The sequence below is a fragment of the Salvelinus fontinalis genome, chromosome 11 (assembly GCF_029448725.1).
Source record: "Salvelinus fontinalis isolate EN_2023a chromosome 11, ASM2944872v1, whole genome shotgun sequence".
NCBI lineage: Eukaryota > Metazoa > Chordata > Actinopteri > Salmoniformes > Salmonidae > Salvelinus > Salvelinus fontinalis.
In genome coordinates, this window is record NC_074675.1 from 26,149,421 (window position 1) to 26,169,214 (window position 19,794).

Consider the following 19,794-nt stretch of genomic DNA (forward strand, 5'->3'; position numbering starts at 1 on the left):
TGGTGTGTGGTGTGTGTGTGTGTGTGTGTGTTTAGGCTAGGTTACCCGTGGAAACTTGTCAAGGAGACCATTCAGCGAGGTTGGAGGGGGTTAGAGGGGTAAGAAGAGCTGGACTGTTACTGTAGGGACCTGTTATTTATGTTCCCATATATCTGATACCCAGGGACACAGCACCACCAGCCAATCTGATTGGCCATAAACATCGAGGGACAACACTGGCTTATCTAATTGGCCGGATGACTCCCATCATTCACTTCTCCTTCTGGACTCATTATCTCCCCGCAGACTTCCTCTATTTGTTAGAACAGTAGAACACTGATACTTACACAGCATTTAGTGTTGATGCTTACTGCTTCACTCCTGGCTCTCTGAGCTATCACTTCTCTGTTTCCAGTTATAACACCCACACACACTCAAACTCTTAATAGGTTTGTGGGCCTAACTTCAGAAGTCTGGCTAAAATTCAAGGTAATTCTCTACAGAGTAAAGCAGGCTAACGCTTAAATGCCAAATGTCTATAGTAATCTACTTTAATGCTTAATAAGGCTTTGGGCTCTACCGTGGTCCCCCCCTTCCCCTCGAGTTTCAAGAAGGGGTGAAGACGGTCTCCAAAGCAAGACAGGAGTCATCCACACACACAAGGTTTATTATTATTCGGGCAGGGTAAGGAACAGCTCGTATTACATTTTTGGCCATTTACTTTCATTACAGTCATTCACAATGAGTGGAGTATAAACTATTAGTACCTCTTGTCAATGTCAATTAATAAAATATTTATAATAGCAGCTGTAATAGGTGCCTGTCTTCACAACATCAACACTGTGAGGGTCAGTAGTGCAATAGACTACCAATGACACCGTAAATACTCACAGAGACAGAGAGTCACGTTTTTTATTTACATATACACTCAAGTGATATACAAATAACTACAGGAGACATGTTGTCACAGATAAACCATCTCTACTTGCAATCAACTCTTATTTGTATCCTGTCACAGCATGTCAATGTCTTTAGGCTATTTCCTGCTGAACGGAACCAGTAGACGTATGGAGCTTCATCATTACTGCAGTGTGAACTTTATTAAGGCACAGAGAAAACAGTGACCTGAAACACCCAGGTTGTACAGTACTGCATGGCACACACTGTAGTGTGTCCTTATGTGCAATCAACAAACTTTTAGTCAACATATCACCCGAAACCATCATCTGCATGAGACGTTCAAGTACTTACCTCTGATTATTATTACAGTATTATTATGAAGGTCAAACCAGAGACTTGTGCCACCTTGTGTATGTCACACAGGACACAGTCCAGTTGATCCATCCATCAGTGTTTCAGTGTTTTCTTCAAGTTCTCTTTAATGGTCGATTGTTCCATATCAGCGATCACTTTATTCAGTGTCTTCGTTTTGTCAGACAGACCCTGATGCTTCAGTCTAAACACCAGTGCTTTAGACAGGTGTATGGGCAGCTTGGGGGAACATGTCCATCCTGCATAGCATTGACAGGTGAACCTCCTGGAGAAGAGAGTCAGATCAGCCAGACTGACTGGGAGTCCCCAGGACCATGTACAGTGGGGAGAACAAGTATTTGATACACTGCTGATTTTGCAGGTTTTCCTACTTACAAAGCATGTAGAGGTCTGTAATTTTTATCATAGGTACACTTCAACTATGAGAGACGGAATCTAAAACAAAAATCCAGAAAATCACATTGTATGATTTTTAAGTAATTAATTTGCATTTTATTGCATGACATAAGTATTTGATACATCAGAAAAGCAGAACTTAATATTTGGTACAGAAACCTTTGTTTGCAATTACAGAGATCATACGTTTCCTGTAGTTCTTGACTAGGTTTGCACACACTGCAGCAGGGATTTTGGCCCACTCCTCCCTACAGATCTTCTCCAGATCCTTCAGGTTTCGGGGCTGTCGCTGGGCAATATGGACTTTCAGCTCCCTCCAAAGATTTTCTATTGGGTTCAGGTCTGGAGACTGGCTAGGCCACTCCAGGACCTTGAGATGCTTCTTACGGAGCCACTCCTTAGTTGCCATGGCTGTGTGCTTCGTGTCGTTGTCATGCTGGAAGACCCAGCCACGACCCATCTTCAATGCTCTTACTGAGGGAAGGAGGTTGTTGGCCAAGATCTCGCGATACATGGCCCCATCCATCCTCCCCTCAATACGGTGCAGTCGTCCTGTCCCCTTTGCAGAAAAGCATCCCCAAAGAATGATGTTTCCACCTCCATGCTTCACGGTTGGGATGGTGTTCTTGGGGTTGTACTCATACTTCTTCTTCCTCCAAACACGGCGAGTGGAGTTAGACCAAAAAGCTCTATTTTTGTCTCATCAGACCACATGACCTTCTCCCATTCCTCCTTTGGATCATCCAGATGGTCATTGGCAAACTTCAGACAGGCCTGGACATGCACTGGCTTAAGCAGGGGGACCTTGCGTGCGCTGCAGGATTTTAATCCATGACGGCGTAGTGTGTTACTAATGGTTTTCTTTGAGACTGTGGTCCCAGCTCTCTTCAGGTCATTGACCAGGTCCTGCCGTGTAGTTCTGGGCTGATCCCTCACCTTCCTCATGATCATTGATGCCCCACGAGGTGAAATCTTGCATGGAGCCCCAGACCGAGGGTGATTGACCGTCATCTTGAACTTCTTCCATTTTCTAATAATTGCGCCAACAGTTGTTTCCTTCTCACCAAGCTGCTTGCCTATTGTCCTGTAGCCCATCCCAGCCTTGTGCAGGTCTACAATTTTATCCCTGATGTCCTTACACAGCTCTCTGGTCTTGGCCATTGTGGAGAGGTTGGAATCTGTTTGATTGTGTGTGGACAGGTGTCTTTTATACAGGTAACGAGTTCAAACAGGTGCAGTTAATACAGGTAATGAGTGGAGAACAGGAGGGCTTCTTAAAGAAAAACTAACAGGTCTGTGAGAGCCGGAATTCTTACTGGTTGGTAGGTGATCAAATACTTATGTCATGCAATAAAATGCAAATTAATTATTTAAAAATCATACAATGTGATTTTCTGGATTTTTGTTTTAGATTCCGTCTCTCACAGTTGAAGTGTACCTATGATAAAAATTACAGACCTCTACATGCTTTGTAAGTAGGAAAACCTGCAAAATCGGCAGTGTATCAAATACTTGTTCTCCCCACTGTACGTGGTGCCCCTGGCCCAGAGGATACGGAAGTTCCCTGGGGACAGGTGGAGGTAGTGGTCCGACTCGTAGTGCTTCCGGACACAGCGCTCGTTCCCCTGGCACGGGAAGTTGCTGGGCGGCGGCCGTCACGTTGTTGACGTAGGGGTTGAGCGTGGTGGTAAGGTACGAGGACAGAGCTTCACAAGACGCCCGTGGAGAGGGAGAGAGAGAGAAAGTTGGAGGAAATGATTACGCTTCATGTTTATGTGTAGTGCTGAGGTACGCCTAGTGAGCCTCACAGGATGCCTGTGGGAAGGGAGGGTGGAGGGAGGGAGGGAGGGAACAATGCATCAAAGAAAGTTTGAGTGGATTCATATGTGCTGGAGTAGTATTCTATTTATGATAATATTCATGGTGAGAATACTTTTTTTCTGCTTTTGTATAGTTTTGTTTCTTAAAATAATATTCTGTGTCTCAAATGGCACCCTAAAAATGTCAGTGGTATTTTGCGTTCGATGTGAGTGGGGAGTATCACCTTGAGTGTGTATGTGTGTCAGAAGCCTTGTTTATACCTGGGTCTAGCATCCGGCCTTTGTTCTGATCTTGTCTACATTCTGATTTTGCCCACATTTTCAGAACTATGTGAGGCTTTGGTATTAACATGTATTAACATGTGACTCATATCCGTCCATTGTGTCCGCACTGTGAACAGATTTCCTGGTCCCTCCTGGTTTCCTGGTCCCTCCCTGTATGCATATTTATTTATTTTATTTTATTGATGCCATAAGTTAATGGTGCCACCTGTCAATGATATTAGAAGCCAGGATAAGGATGATTTAAATGGTTTCACTGTCCAGATCCATATACACTTGTAAGGAGGAGGTGAGGGCACTCGGAGTGTGGTGTCAGGAAAACAACCTCTCACTCCACATCAACAAAACAAAGGAGATGATCATGGACTTCAGGAAACAGCAGAGGGAGCACCCCCCTATCCACATTGACGGAACAGCAGTGGAGAAGGTGGAAAGTTTTAAATTCCTCGGCGTACACATCACGGACAAACTGAAATGGTCCACCCACACAGACAGTGTGGTGAAGAAGGCGCAACAGCGCCTCTTCAACCTCAGGAGGCTGAAGAAATTTGGCTTGTCACCTAAAACCCTCACAAACTTTTACAGATGCACAATTGAGAGCATCTTGTCGGGCTGTATCACCACCTGGTACGGCAACTGAACCGCCCACAAACCGCAAGGCTCTCCAGAGGGTAGTGAGCTGCACAACGCATCACCGGGGGCAAATGACCTTCCCTCCAGGACACCTACAGCACCCGATGTCACAGGAAGGCCAAAAAGATCATCAAGGATAACAACCACCCGAGCGACTGCGTATTCACCCCACTACAATCCAGAAGGCGAGGTCAGTACAGGTGCATCAAAGCTGGGATCGAGAGACTGAAAAACAGCTTCTATCTTAAGGCCATCAGACTGTTAAACAGCCATCACTGACACAGAGAGGCTGCTGCCTACATACAGACTTGAAATCATTGGCCACTTTAATAAATGGATCACTAGTCACTTTAACAATGCCACTTTAATAATGTTTACATATCTTGCATTACTCCTCTCATATGTATGTACTGTATTCTATACCATCTATTGCATTTTGCCTATGCCGCTCGGTCATCGCTCATCCATATATTTATATGTACATATACTTATTCCATCCCTTTACTTAGATTTGCGTGTATTAGGTAGTTGTTGTGGAATTGTTAGATATTACTGCACTGTTGGAACTAGAAGCCCAAGCATTTTGCTACACTCGCATTAACATCTGCTAACCATGTGTATGTGACCAATACAATTTCATTTCATTTGATTTGAGGTGGTGAGGAAGATCTGATCACAATCAGATCTCAATGCATCTTTTGATTGTCTACATACAGTACACCTGTCTGAAACTGTGGGCACCATCAGGATGTGGACAAGATCAGAACAAAGGATCCATGTTAGAACCAGGTATAAACAGGGCTAGAGTATCACCTAACCTTATCATCGTAGTTGGCACTGGCCCCCCACAGCATGGCTCCTGAGGCCCCCACAGCAGCACTCTCCCCGATGGTGCTGACAAGGTCCCCCTGGAGAACATCACACAGTTAACGCAGAGAAGGGTTATTATTACAGTGGTAGGGGGTATGACAAAGGTAACTGCACCTCAGGACAACATTTCTCTAACCTCAGATCCCCACCATCACACTGCTTCATGTGTCTGGGGGGTAGGGGCCATTCTAGAGACTCATTTAGGATTGGTCAAAAGCCTTTGTAAGAAGCATATTTTTCACCTGGCTGAGGAAGCATCTGTTCTGGTCGATGAAGACGGGTCGTGTGTACACGTAGACGGGTGCGGTGGGAAGCCGGGCGGGTAAGGCAGACACCCTCAGCGCCTCCTGGACTCAGTTCCTCACCATCAGGGTGGCGCTATGCCTGTCCCCTAGAGACGCCTAAAAGAAGCACAACAACCCCATGGGAGTTAGTCTCTCTCTCCTTACCTACAAAGTAGGAAGCACTAGACTTTTAGTATAGCCTGCCATGCTACACAGGAGATGGCAAAACCAAAACACATCTAGCTACCAGACTAGGGGTAGATGTCAGTTTATGAATTAGTCATATCCTGTACCCCCATCCCTCCCCCCACCCCCAAAAAACATTCTTTACCTGCAGGTATGTAAAGGGGTAGAGTGCGGAACTAGCCTCCCACAGCCAGAGCAGCTCGTAGTTCTGCCCCTTCACCTCCTTGGAACATCTCCCTGTGTATCCTGGCTCCATCCATCCATGGTCATAACAGTTGGGGAAATGTTAGTTGGGCCTGAGCCGGCTACCCAAGGACAGAGTCTCTGCCATGTAGCTGCGGGTTGCTGCCTGGAACTGCTTCTTGGCTGTAGCCATTGCCCGCCGGGCTGTGAGGGAGTGGTCCCTCTGGCGGGCATGGGTCACTGAAAGGGTCATGTAGATCCACTTGGAGCCCCAGTTCCTGGCCCACAGGGGGCACCAGCCCTCCCAGTTGATCACAGCCAGGCCACCGGCCGTCCTGGAGGGAGGTGGAGCAGTAAAGTTATACCCTTATTATGCACTGATCTAAAGTCAGTTTTGTGTCCCCAACTCTCCATTAATGGTTAAGGTTAATGTTTGAACATAGTGAACTAAACATTGATCTGTGACTAAGGGCAACCTCTACATGGACAGGATGTACTGCAGTAGAGTAACAGTTGTAGTTGCCCCGTAGTTTTGATCTGATGGTTAATCATTAAGGTTAGGATTTTGGTGCTGATTCTAGATCAGTACTTGGAGGGGATGTAGTAGTCGATGTCAGCGCGAGCTTTGGCCAGGCTGGCTCTAAGGTTTCCTCTCTGGGGGATGCCTCTGTAGAACTGCTGCCTGGATAGCAGGTCCACATGGGGGTAGAGGCCCAGTCGGTCCGTATAGAACAGAGACAGGAACTGACCTGGCACTTAAAAGCAGGGAGGAAGGAAACACAGTAAAGTTTTTGTACTTCTCGCAATAAATCCCTGTTAGGACATTGAAGTATATGATTGTTTTAGGGTCATTCATTTTCTAACATGTTACCATTTATCCAAGAGGAATATGTGTATTGTTTCTTACCTTGGCAGGTGTGGCCACACCTCTGTAGGGGGAGGTGTCCAGGGAGATATTGTACCTGTTACAGACCAGGTCTGGGATGTTCCAGGTCACTATGAAGGGCTCATGGTCAAACAGAGGGGGAGCAGTGTGGTGGAGAGGTTTTGGGCGGACGAGGAGTGGAGGTTTTGGGTAAGGGACGGGTGGTAGAGGGAAGAGGAGCGATTGTTGTTTTGGGAAGATAAGGGACAGTAGTTCTGGAGAGAGGAGGGGTGGAGGACTGAGAGAAAGGAGGGGTGGTCGTTTTGGCACGTGGATGGGAAGTTTTGGGTAAGGGACTGGTGGTATGGGGGAGAAGAGAAGGAAGAGAAGAGGAGGTTTTGGGTAAGGGAGGGTTGGTAGTTTTGGGGAGACGAGGGGGGGAGGTTTTGGAAGGGGATTGGTTGTGTCGAGGAGAAGAGAAGGGGATGTTTTGGGGAGACGATGGCGGTATGTTTTTGGTAGGGGATGCAAGATATTGGGGACAGGAGGAGGGGAGGTTTTGGGGAAAGGAGGGGCAGTTGTGGAGAGGGGAAGGTTGGTGGTGGAGATGGTGTAAGAGAGAGGAGCAGGCGAGGACTGAGAGACAGGAGGGACGATGGTTTTGGGGAGACACGGGCGGGAAGTTTGGGTGAGGGGACTGGTCATATAGAGAGGAGGAGGAAGGGACGTTTTGGGGAGACAAGGGCAGGAAGGTCTTTGGAGGAGGCGGGTAGCATGGGGGAGTCGAGGGCGCAAAGTTTTGGGTTTGGCACGGGTGGCATAAGGTACAGTAGCATGGGAGGTTTTGGGAAGAGGAGGAACAGTGGTTTTGGAGAGGAGTGGGATGGTGATGTAGTGGAGAGGAGTGGCGAGTACTGAGAGAGAGGAAGGGTTAAACAAAGGTTAAATTAAACAAATAATTAAAAAACCCATTCATATGAAATATCAGGAGCACCATCTTGTGGTTGGATTTGAAAATGTACTGGAATGTCACTTGTGCAAATTCTCTCAGACTTTGTCTTCTCGAAAGACAATGTCAACAATATACTACATGTGCAACAATCATTCCATGGAAGTCCTAGTGTCTGTGGGTTTTTGATTTTTCCTGTCAATTAAGACCTGGACAACCAGTTGAGGGGAGTTCTTTACTAATTACTGACCTTAATTCAACAATCAAGCACAAGGGAGGAGTGAAAACCTGCAGACACTCGGCCCTCCGTGGAATGAGTTTGGCACATGTGCTCTAACATCATACAATGTAATTGTATTTCTGACCTCCCCTCCCCCATCAGCACCCTGTGCCTGTGGCCCTGGCCTGTGGCCCTGGCCTGTGTCCTCTCCCATCACCACCATCCACCCCCCAGCACCACGACTGTAATCCCGTATTACCAGGTCAGAGGTCACATGTCACAGAGTTCATCTTGTGAAAAGAGAGAACATGAGGTGTGCTGCCAGTGCTATGTCCTCAATGGATTCATAGGAATTTAGTCTACCACAATTCATAAAATACAGCCCTTCTTCATTTTAAAATGAGTGTGTTGTTGTTTTACTATCATTTCATATTGTACTAACTAAATTAAATACTTACACTACATTCAAGACTCTGCATTCAAGCCCTGGCTATTTTGTCTGATGATTTATGGTTTATTATGGTTTCTCACCTCTATGTGAACTCTCCAGCCTGTATGTCTGCCTTATATTTGACCTCACAAAATGTACTGTAAGCTGCAGAGAGACCTTACAATTCCTCCCACCCTCTCCTAGCTTGCCCTTTCCATGCCTGAAAGAAGTGTGTATTCATCAGTGTCTGAATCGCATTGTTGTGTTGGAGGCCTAGGAGGAAAAACATGTCTGTTCCACAAACACGTTTGACACCCCTGACTACAGCGGTGTTTCTCCTAGTGAGTCTCTAAGCAACATTCAGTGTAGGATCTATTACGTAATAGTCCTCTCTCCTGTCACTGAGGTGTGAGATGGTCTGCATAGACAACTAGTCTGGCCAGAGCGGAGCGCTGCACAGACAACCCGTGTTCCCATCGAGCTGCATACTGGAGATGACCAAAACAATGTGCACTGAACCAGATAATAGAAATATTACAATTGTTATAAGCTCTTCCTCAGACTGTCAGGTTCAGGAAGTCTCAGTGATTTAGAGTCCTACACAGCTACACTGCTTTGATAACCAGCCCGGTTTCATTTCCTGGAACCCCTGTGCGGTTGACTGTGACATGTGACACCTCTATGTTACGGTGGCTTTGATTCAGCGCAGTGTAAAGGCAATCAAATCAGAATGAGAAAGGCATTGGGAAATACTGCCATAAATACAAGGTATAATCTGTTTGTGATACTCCGTCCAGTCCCAATCTCACTCCCAACCCCATATGCAGCCCCAGCTCATCCCCTTCAAGATCCCCTTACCAATCTCTTTATCGATCACAATCCCCATCCCCTGCCGAACCCCCATACCCCAGCCTAACCTAGCCCTAGCCCCATATGCTGCCCCAGCCCATCCTTTTACTGATCTGTACTTACTCCGGCCAAGCCCCTGCCCCCGGTTCCAGTCTGCTTGCTACATTACAGAGGTTAAAACAGTACACGCTCCACAACCTCACACCCAGGTGTCTCATCCTCTCTTGCTCCAAGACCAACTTGGCTGGTGCAGACCATAACAAGTTATTCTCGATAGACAAACATGCAGTGGTGGGTGCATCCTTATACACAGCTCGGCGCAGCTTTCTCCTCTCTCCGGTTGGTCTGTGTAGGAAATAGGTCTAGTCTCCTCTGTTTAGGAGACCAGAAGGTTGTTTTTACAGTACCTTCTTTGTCTGGTCCGATGAAGTGCGAAAGCCATTTCTCCAAAATCAAACGCGTCTTCGTTGGATCCAGAGTGTCGTCAGATCAAGGAGCTGTGGTGAAGACCTGATGTGAAGGGATGTCCAGGTATCGTGTCGTCTGTCTTTTACCTTGTCGCTGTGTCCATCTGTGGGTTATTCTTGGCAGGCTAGGGATAGGAGATAGTGATTATCCAACTGGCAGTTCCATGGCAGTTCTTCCATACAGCGCCAGCCATCTTTGTGGGCATCTTTGAGGCTGGCACGCGGTAGCTATAGCCGGCATTCTGACATGGCAACAACCTTTAGACAAGGAGGTTCATTTAACTAGGTAAGTCACACACTTGAAGATTAGTGGCAATCACACATAAAAATATACAATATAAGCCAAGGATGAGAAACTGGCAGCTCGCCCCTTTTGTAGGCCATCAGATCAATTTCCTAAACGTACTGTTTGGAGTTAGAATAGTAGAATACACCAGGTGCCATTTTGAAATGTGTTTGTGCATCAGCAGTTTCTCTCTTGTTATGTCAGTTACTGACAGTAACTCAATTAGTCCATGTCAGCTAACATTTTTTAGATTGGTAGTCTAGCCAGCTATATACACTTGTAGTAATCATGGTCTAATTACAGACTGGGGGACTCCATTGATTTTGTTAGTCACTCTCACCCAGATATCATATTAAAAACTGCAAACATTTCTCTCCACCCAATGGCAGAATGTGTAGAATTGCAGGAAAATTGTTATAAAATTGTCAAATGGAACAAAATAATTCTTATGCCCCCAAAAAGGCTAGTGCTGGCTCTGACTGCATGTAGAACCGTGAGCCACTGCAGCCCCTCAGGATGAGTTCAGATTTTTCTTGTGGCCCCCACCTCCATCAGAGTTGCCCAAGCTCTGACAAGGGTGGAATCTGTATCTTATTTTTTTCTTTCCAGTGCAATGTGCAATGATATTTTCATAGGTTAATCTTTCAGCCTTTTCCTGTAGATGTTCCTTTTTTTATACCTGTTAGTATTACTTTTTAGGGGGAGTTTTATGACCCCTTTTTCCAATTGGTAGTTAGTCTTCTCCTATCGCTGCAACTCCCGTACGGACTCAGGAGGGGCAAAGGTCGAGAGCCATGCGTCTTCCGAAACACGACCCTGCCGCACCAATGTATCCGGAGGAAAAACCATACAACTGGCAAGCGTGTCAGCGTGCATGTGCCCGGCCCGCCACAGGAGTTGCTAGAGCGAGATGGGACAAGGACATCCCGGGCCTGCCAAACCCTCCCTTAACCCAGATGACGCTGGGCCAATTGTGCGTCGCCTCATGGAATCGAACCCGGATCTGTAGTGACGCCTCAAGCTCTGCAGTGCCTTAGACCACTACGCCACTCTGGAGGCCTTTTAATATTACCTTGTGCTGTTGAATGAGTGGAAAAGGGAAAAAATAAGGGATATATTGCATGATCTTTACTTCTGTCTAGTATATACTGCCCTCTTGTGGTACAGTTATATTTCCTCTCTGATCGCTCTGTCTGTCTCTCTCTCATCTCCCCCTCCCTCTTCCCCCCTGCCTCTTTATTCATTAAGTTACATAATGTATTATTTATGTTCTGTGGGCATTTGAGGAACTGACCGGGTTACTGCATTACTTCCCCCTCACTTCCCATCTGTCTTTGTGTGAGGAGAGCACTGGTATGGCAAGGGGAGTGTGTGTTTCAAGTTTTTTTTACTAGTCCTATATATGGGATACACATGGTATACACCGTCCAACAAAATGCTTACTTGCAGGTTCCTTATCGACAATGCAACGACAATAACACATAATAAAAGAAAGGAATACGAACTAAGTAAATGACGCAGTAGAATATAATAAACATTTTACCATACATATAATACAGGAAGGCACAATTTATAGTCCAATATGTACATGTGTTTTGGGGATGGGGGCAAGTGTTTAAATTGTACAGTATTTAGTAATAATAATAATTCCTGAAGTCAACAATTAACTCCTTTTGTTCTGCTGACGTTGAGGGAGAGGTTGCTATCCTGGAACCTCAATGCCAGTTCACTTATCTCCTGCTTATCGGCTAGCTCATCATTGTTGGTTATCAGACCTACAACCGTGGTGTCGTCAGCAAACTTGATGATGGAGTTGGTGACGTGCAAAGCCACGCAGTCGTGGTCAAAGAGGGAGTACAGGAGAGGGTTGAGGACACACAGGCCGCGGCTTTTGTGGAGCGATGGGTAACGATGCTTCGTGGGTGACCGTTGTTGATGTGTGCAGAGGGTCCCTGGTTCGCGCCCGGGTCGGGGCGAGGGGATGGACTAAAGTTATACTGTTACATTGATGCTGTTGACCCGGATCACTGGTTGCTGCGGAAAAGGAGGAGGTTGAAAGGGGGGTGAATGTAACCGATGTGAACTGGTTAGCTAGGTAGCGGTGGTGCGCGCTAGCAGCCTTTCAGTCGGTGACGTCACTTGCTCTGAGACTTGAAGTAGTGGTTCCCCTTGCTCTGCAAGGGCCGCGGCTTTTGCAGAGCAAGGGGAACCACTACTTCTAGGTTTCAGAGCAAGTGACGTAACCGACTGAAAGGCTGCTAGCGCGCACCACCGCTAACTAGCTAGCCATTTCACATCCGTTACATATGCTGAGCACTTGTTGGCTGCTTTTCCTTCACTCTGCGGTCCAACTGATTGTGGAGGCCAGATCATCTGAGGCAGCACACCATCACTCTCCTTCTTGGTCAAATAGCCCTTACACAGCCTGGATGTGTGTTGGTTCATTGTCCTGTTGAAAAACAAATGATAGTCCCACTAAGCTCAAACCAGATGGGATGGTGTATTGCTGCAGAATGCTGTGGTAGCCATGCTGGTTAAGTGTGCCTTGAATTCTACATAAATCACTGACAGTGTCCCTAGCAAAGCACCCCCATAACATCATATCTCCTCCTCCATGCTTCACGGTGGGAACCACACATGCAGAGATCATCCGTTCACCTACTCTGCGTCTCATAAAATCACGGCGGTTAGAATCAGAAATCTCAAATTTGAACTCATCAGACCAAAGGACAGATTCTAATCTCCATTGCTCGTGTTTCTTGGCCCAAGCAAGTCTCTTCTTCTTATTGGTACCCTTTAGTAGTGGTTTCTTTGCACCAATTCGACCATGAAGGCCTGATTCACGCAGTCTCCTCTGAACAGTTGATGTTGAGATGTGTTTGTTACTTGAGCTCTGTGAAGCATTTACCTGGGCTGCAATCTGATGTGCAGTTAACTCTAATGTACGTATCCTCTACAGCAGAGGTAACTCTGGGTCTTCCTTTCCTGTGGCGGTCCTCATGAAAGCTAGTATCATCATAGCGCATTAATGTTTTTTGCGACTGCACTTAAACGTTCAAAGTTCTTGAAATGTTCCGTATTGACTGACCTTTATGTCTTATTAAAGTAATGATGGGCTGTCGTTTCTATTTGCTTATTGGAGCTGTAATTGCCATAATATGGACTTGGTCTTTTACCAAATAGGGCTATCTTCTGTATACCAACCCTACCTTGTCACAACACAACTGATTGGCTCAAAGGCATTAAGAAGGACAGAAATTCGACAAATTAACTTTTAAGAAGGCACACCTGTTAATTGAAATACATTCCAGGCGACAACCTCATGAAGCTGGTTGAGAGAATGCCAAGAGTGTGCAAAGCTGTCATCATGGCAAAGGGTGGCTACTTTGAAGTATCTTGGTGGTTCTAAACTTCTTCCATTTAAGAATGATGGAGGCAGCTGTGTTCTTGGGGACCTTCAATGCTGCAGACATTTTTTGGTACCCTTCCCCAGACCTGTGCCTCGAAGCTCTAAGGACAATTCCTTCGACCTCATGGCTTGCTTTTTGCTCTGACATGCACTGTCAACTGTGGGACCTTATATATGTAACCGGTGTGAAATGGCTAGCTAACTAGCGGTGTGTACACTAATAGCGGTTCAATCGGTGAGATCACTGAAGTAGTTGTTCCCCTTGCTCTGCAAGGGCCGCGGCTTTTGTGGAGCGATGGGTAACGATGCTTCGAGGGTGGCTGTTGTCGATGTGTGCAGAGGGTCCCTGGTTCGAGCCCAGGTAGGGGCGAGGAGAGGGACGGAAGCTATACTGTTACATATAGACAGGTGTGTGTGCCTTTCCAAATCATGTCCAATCAATTGAATTTACCACAGGTGGACTCCAATCAAGCTGTAGAAACATCTCAAGAATGATCAATGGAAACAGGATGCACCTGAGCTTAATTTCGAGTCATAGCAAAGGGTCTGAATACTTATGTAAATAAGGTATCCGTTTTTTTTATATATATATTTGCAAACATTTCTAAAATGCTGTTTTCGCTTTGTCATTATGGGGTATTGTGTGTAGATTGATGAGGAAAATTGTTTATTTAATACATTTTAGAATAAGGCTGTAATGTAACAAAATGTGGAAAAGGTGAAGAGGTCTGAATACTTTCCGAATGTACTGTATAATGTTGTGTACAGACAGTATAGACAGTATATGAATAGAAAAGTTCTTTACTGCAGTAGTTATATAGGATGAGCCATGACTTGAATGCAGTATATACATATAAAATGGGTAAAACGGTATTTAAACATTATTAAAGTGACCAGTGTTCAATGACTATGTAGATAGGGAAAAGCAGTCTCGGTTTAGAGTAGAGTACCGGGTGGAGACCGGCTAGTGGTGACTGTTTAACAGTCTGATGGCCTGGAGATAGAAGCTGTTTATCAATCTCTCAGTCTCAGCTTTGATCCAGCTGTAATGTCTGCTCCTTCTAGATCATAATACTGTGTGTCAAACTCATTCCATGGAGGGTCGAGTGTCGAGTTTTCGTTCCTCCCTTGTACTTGATTGATGAATTAAGGTCACCAGTTAGTAAAGAACTCCCCTCACCTGGTTGTCTAGTTCTTAACTGAAAGTAAAAACCAACAACCCGCAGACACTATGCCCTCCATGGAATGACTTTGAAACCCCTGTTCTATATCGATGGTGGCGGGGTGAACAGGCCGTGCCTCGGGTGGTTGGAGTTCTTGATTATATTCTTAGCCTTCCTGTGACACCAGGTGCTGTTAGATGTCTTGGAGGGCAGGCAGTGCCCCAATTTCAGGTTGTCAGTGATGTGCACACAGAGGAACTTAAAGCTTTTGACCCTCTCCACTGCAGCCCCATCGATATGGATTGGGGGTGTGTTCTCTCTGCTGTCTCCTACAGTCCACGATCAGCTCCATTGTTTTGTTGACGTTAAAGGAGAGGTTCATTTCCTAATACCACTCCGCCAGGGCTTGTCATTGTTGGTAATCAGGCTGTTGTGTCGTCAGCAAACTTGATGATTGAGTTGTAGACGCGCTTGGTCATGCAGTCATGGGTGAACAGGGAATACAGGAGGGAGCTGAGCACGCACCTCTGTGGGAATCAGCGTGGCTGAGGTTTTGAGGATCAGCTTGGCTGAGGTTTTGTTGCCTACCTTCACTAGTTTGGGTCGGCCCGTCAGGAAGTCCAGGACCCAGTTGCAAAGGGAGGGGTTCAGACCCAGGGCCCTGAGCTTAGTGATTACCTTTAGGGCACTATGGTGTTGAAGGCTGAGCTGTAGTCGATGAACAGCATTATTACATAGGTATTTCTTTTGTCCAGGTGGGATATGGCAGTGTGCAGTGCAATGGCGATTGCATCATCCGTGGATCTGTTGGGGTGGTGTGCGAATTGTAGTGGGTCCAGGTTGTGGGGTAAGATGGAGGTGATATGGTCCTTAACTACCCTCTCAAAGCACTTCATGATGACAGATGTGAGTGTTACGGGGCGATTTAGTTCAGTTACCTTCGCTTTCTTGGGTACTGGAGCAATTGTGGACATCTTGAAGCAAGTGGGGACAACCGACTGGGAGACAGACTGACAGATTTAATATTTCCGTAAACTCTCCAGCCAGCTGGTTTGCACATGCTCTGAGGACACGGCTTGGGATGCCGTCTGGGTCAGCATCCTTGTGAGGGTTAACATCAATGACTTACTTACGTCGGACATGGAGAACGAGAACACGGAAGGGGCCCGCGTTGGTGGCTCGATGTTGTTTTCCTCAAAGCAGGCGAAGAAGGTGTTTAGCTTATCCTGTAACGAGGAAATGGTGTCCGCGACGTAGCTGGCTATCCCTTTATAATCCGGGATTGTCTGGAGTCCCTTCCACGTATGTCTCATGTCTGAGCCATTGAATTGCGACTCCAATTTGTCCCTGTACTGTAATTTTTCGTCTTTGATTACCGTACAGAGGTAATAGCTGGTCTGTTTGTACACGTCCATGTTTCCAGTCACCTTTCCATTGTTAAATGCGATGGTTCGCACTTTCAGTTTAGCACAAACGCTGCCATCTATCTACGGTTTTTGGTTTGGATAAATTGTAATCATCACAGTGGAGCGTCTATGCACTTCCTGATGAACCCAGTCACGGAGTCAGTGTATAGGTCAATACTATTCTCAGAGATGACCCGGAACATTTCCCAGTCCGCGTCATCAAAACAATCTTAAAGCATAGATTCCGATTGGTCAGACCAACATTGAATAGTCCTTACTGTATAGTCCTTACTATATACAATGTCCCCTCATTGTATATAGACTTATTTTTTTTCACTGTATTATTGACTATATGTTTGTTTTACTCCATGTGTAACTATGTGTTGTTGTATGTGTCGAACTGCTTTGCTTTATCTTGGCCAGGTCGCAATTGTAAATGAGAACGTGTTCTCAATTTGCCTACCTGGTTAAATAAAGGTTAAATAAATAAAAATAAAAATAAAATAAAAATTGAATAGTCCTTACCATGGGTGCTTCCTGTTTAAGTTGATCCTTATAATTTCTTCTGTGTGCGATTTTTAAATAATCAGTTCAATGACATACATCTGGTGTATTAGAAGCAATTATTAGTTGCACGATTGTCTTCAAAGCACTTTTTCACTTACTGGAAGATTGACATTTTCTATCCACTATAATGGGGGATCCTGTTTTCTGCAAACAATGCCTGCAGTACCTCGGCCTTCCCTCTCCCTTGGGGGCAATAGTGTGCACGTGGCAGGGCTGGAATAAATCACACATTAAACGATTGTGTCAGCAATTGTTGTTGGCTCTTTCAACTCAGACAGTACAGTACCCAACACATATTTTTTCAGTTTTCACAGTTGCATTTTGTAGGCATTTTGTAGGCCTACGAGAGCAGCATACAAGTTTCTTGCTGCATATTTTATCATAGAGCACGAGGGGGTAGAGATGCAGAGCCTCTGCTCCCCAGCCTCTAACAGAGTGATTAATACACACATGCAAACACACCTGGTGAGAGCATCAGGACAATATGCCTTTATTGTTTTTCTGGGTCTATGTCATGACAGTGCACTCTGGCCACTCTCATCAGAAATGGTTAGTTGCAGTAAAAATTATATATAGGCTGGTTCTGCTGAGTGGCTCACTGGAGCAGACTGGAAGAATCTGCGGAACCAGACAGGCAGGCAGAGAAGGACCCTCCTCACTGAGAACAGAAGAATCAATATGGGTCAGTGAGAGAGAGAGATAGAGGGAGAGAGGCCCACGGCATGCCAGCACAGGAGGCCTGTCAAACACAGAGAATGAAACAAGTCTTTATCAGTAAACATGCCGACAGAGAGAATGGATGTTGTCAAGGAGATGAATGTAGTACACAACGCTCTTTTAGAGTGTAAAGGAAATTACGACGATGATAACGATGATGATGACAATAATGATCATGATGAAGAGGACTGCTCACTTACATACAATGATAGCTCTGTTGTTTTGTCTAATAAAAGGGCAGTAGCGGTAAAGCCAACGAAACACAAACCAACACAGAGAACAGAGTGTTACTGATGTAACCTTGGTTTTCTGAGTAGAGTTACACCGTTTCACATCCCTGAGTGTTCTGAGGTCTGCCTACAGTACTTGTGTGATTCCCTGTTGTTGGGACTGAGCTGAGCACAAAGGCTCTCTATCCACAGTAACGTATTGAGGTGTTAGTGCTTTCTGCCTACCATCGGTGCTGCTGAGCTGCTGATGACAGCTCTTCCTGGTATGCTGCCTGCCCTGTGCTTTTTCTAAATCATTGGATGTTTTACGTTTTTATGATTTGGAGACATATACGCATTCTTAACCATAAATTCATCAAATTTTTCAAATGTTGAAAATGATCTGGTATGTATATTCTCACAGTTGTTTGGTATGAATCACAAGGATCTTAAGAGCATGTCACCAAATGAGAGAGAGTTGACATACAAACTGTTTGGGAGTAGACGATGACCAACTACAGTATGCTCCGTCTGATGATGACTGATGAGACAGGGCTGTGGCCCATTAACCTGATCCCAGATCTGTATTGGTGTCATGCATGCCATTGTTGTCAGAATAGTTGGCTAAAGCAGGGCATACAGATGGGGCCACGCTACTGAACTGAAAATGTTTTCTGTGCTTTGGAAACTCACTCTGTAATTCAGAGCATGATCATTACACAGGTGCACCTAGTGCCGGGGACACTAAAAGGCCACTCTAAAATGTGCATTGTTGTCATACAACACAATGCCACAGATGTCTCAAATTTTGAGGGAGCGTGCAATTGGCATGCTGACTGCAGGTATGTCCACCGGAGCTGTTGCCAGAGAATGCTATTTCTCTACCATAAACCGCCTCCAACGTTGTTTTAGAGAATTTGGCAGTACATCCAACCTGCCTCACAACCGCAGACCACGTGTAACCACGGCCAGCCCAGGTCCTCCACATCCAACTTCTTCACCTGCGGGATGGTCTGAGACCAGCGACCCGGACAGCTGATGAAACTGTGGTTTTGTACAACCAAAGAATTTTGGCACAAACTGTCAGAAACCGTCTCAGGGAAGCTCATCTGCGTGCTCGTCGTCCTCACTAGGGTCTAAGCCCTGACTGCAGTTCGGTGTCGCAACTCAGTGGGAAAATACTCACCTTCAATTGCCACTGGCACGCTGGAGAAGTGTGCTCTTCATGGGTGAATACCGGTTTCAAAAGTACTGGGCAGATTTTTTATTTCATTAATTAGGATCCCATTAGCCGACGCCAATGGCAAAAGCTAGTCTTACTGGGGTCCGACACATAACGAAAAATACATTACAGACAAAATACTTTACAATTTACAGCATGTATGTGTAACGGATGTGAAATGGCTAGCTAGTTAGCGGTGGTGCACGCTAGTAGCCTTTCAACTTTTTTGGTTACTACATGATTTCATATGTGTTATTTCATAGTTTTGATGACTTCACTATTATTTTACAATGTAGAAAATAGTAAAGGTAAAGAAAACCCCTTGAATTAGTAGGAGTGTCCAAACGTTTGACTAGTACTGTATGTAAATGTGATATTTCACTTTATGTTAAATACATTAGCAAAATGTTCTAAAAACCTGTTTTTGATTTGTCATTATGGGATATTGTGTGCAGATTGATGAGGGAAAAAAACAATTCAATCAATTTTAGAATAAGGCTGTAACGTAACAAAGTGGAAAAAGTCAAGTGGTCTGAATACTTTCCAAATCCACTGTATACTCTGAGTATACAAAACATTAATAACACCTGCTCTTTCCTTGACATAGATTGACCAGGTGAAAGTTATGATCCGTTATTGATTTCACTTGTTAAATCCACTTCAGTGTAAATGAAGGGAAGAAGACAGGTTAGAAGGATTTGTAAGTAATCAATTGAGACATTGATTGTGTATGTGTGCCATTCAGAGGGTGAATGGGCAAGCTAAACGTTTTAAGTGCCTTTTGAACTGGGTATGGTAGTAGGTGCCAGGCGCACCGGTTTGTGTCAAGATCTGTAACGCTGCTGGGTTTTTCACACTCAACAGTTTCCCATGTGTATCAAGAATGGTCCACCATCTAAAGGACATCCAGCCAACTTGACAAAACTATGGGAAGCATTGGAGTCAACATGGGCCAGCATCCCTGTGGAATTCTTTCGACACCTTGTGGAGTCCATGCCCCGACGATTGATGCTGTTCTGAGGGCAAAAGGGGTGGGTGCAACTCAATATTAGAAAGGTGTTCCCCTATTGTTTGGTATAGTCAGTATTCAGACCACTTGACTTTTTTCACATTTTGTTACATTACAACCT

At 45.3% G+C, this 19,794-nt stretch overlaps 1 pseudogene; it reads right to left on the bottom strand.

Annotated features, from left to right (window-relative positions):
• Nucleotides 1-1,326: 1,326 nt before the first annotated feature.
• On the bottom strand, nt 1,327-15,958 carry LOC129864684 (hyaluronidase PH-20-like; annotated as a pseudogene).
• Nucleotides 15,959-19,794: the final 3,836 nt, after the last annotated feature.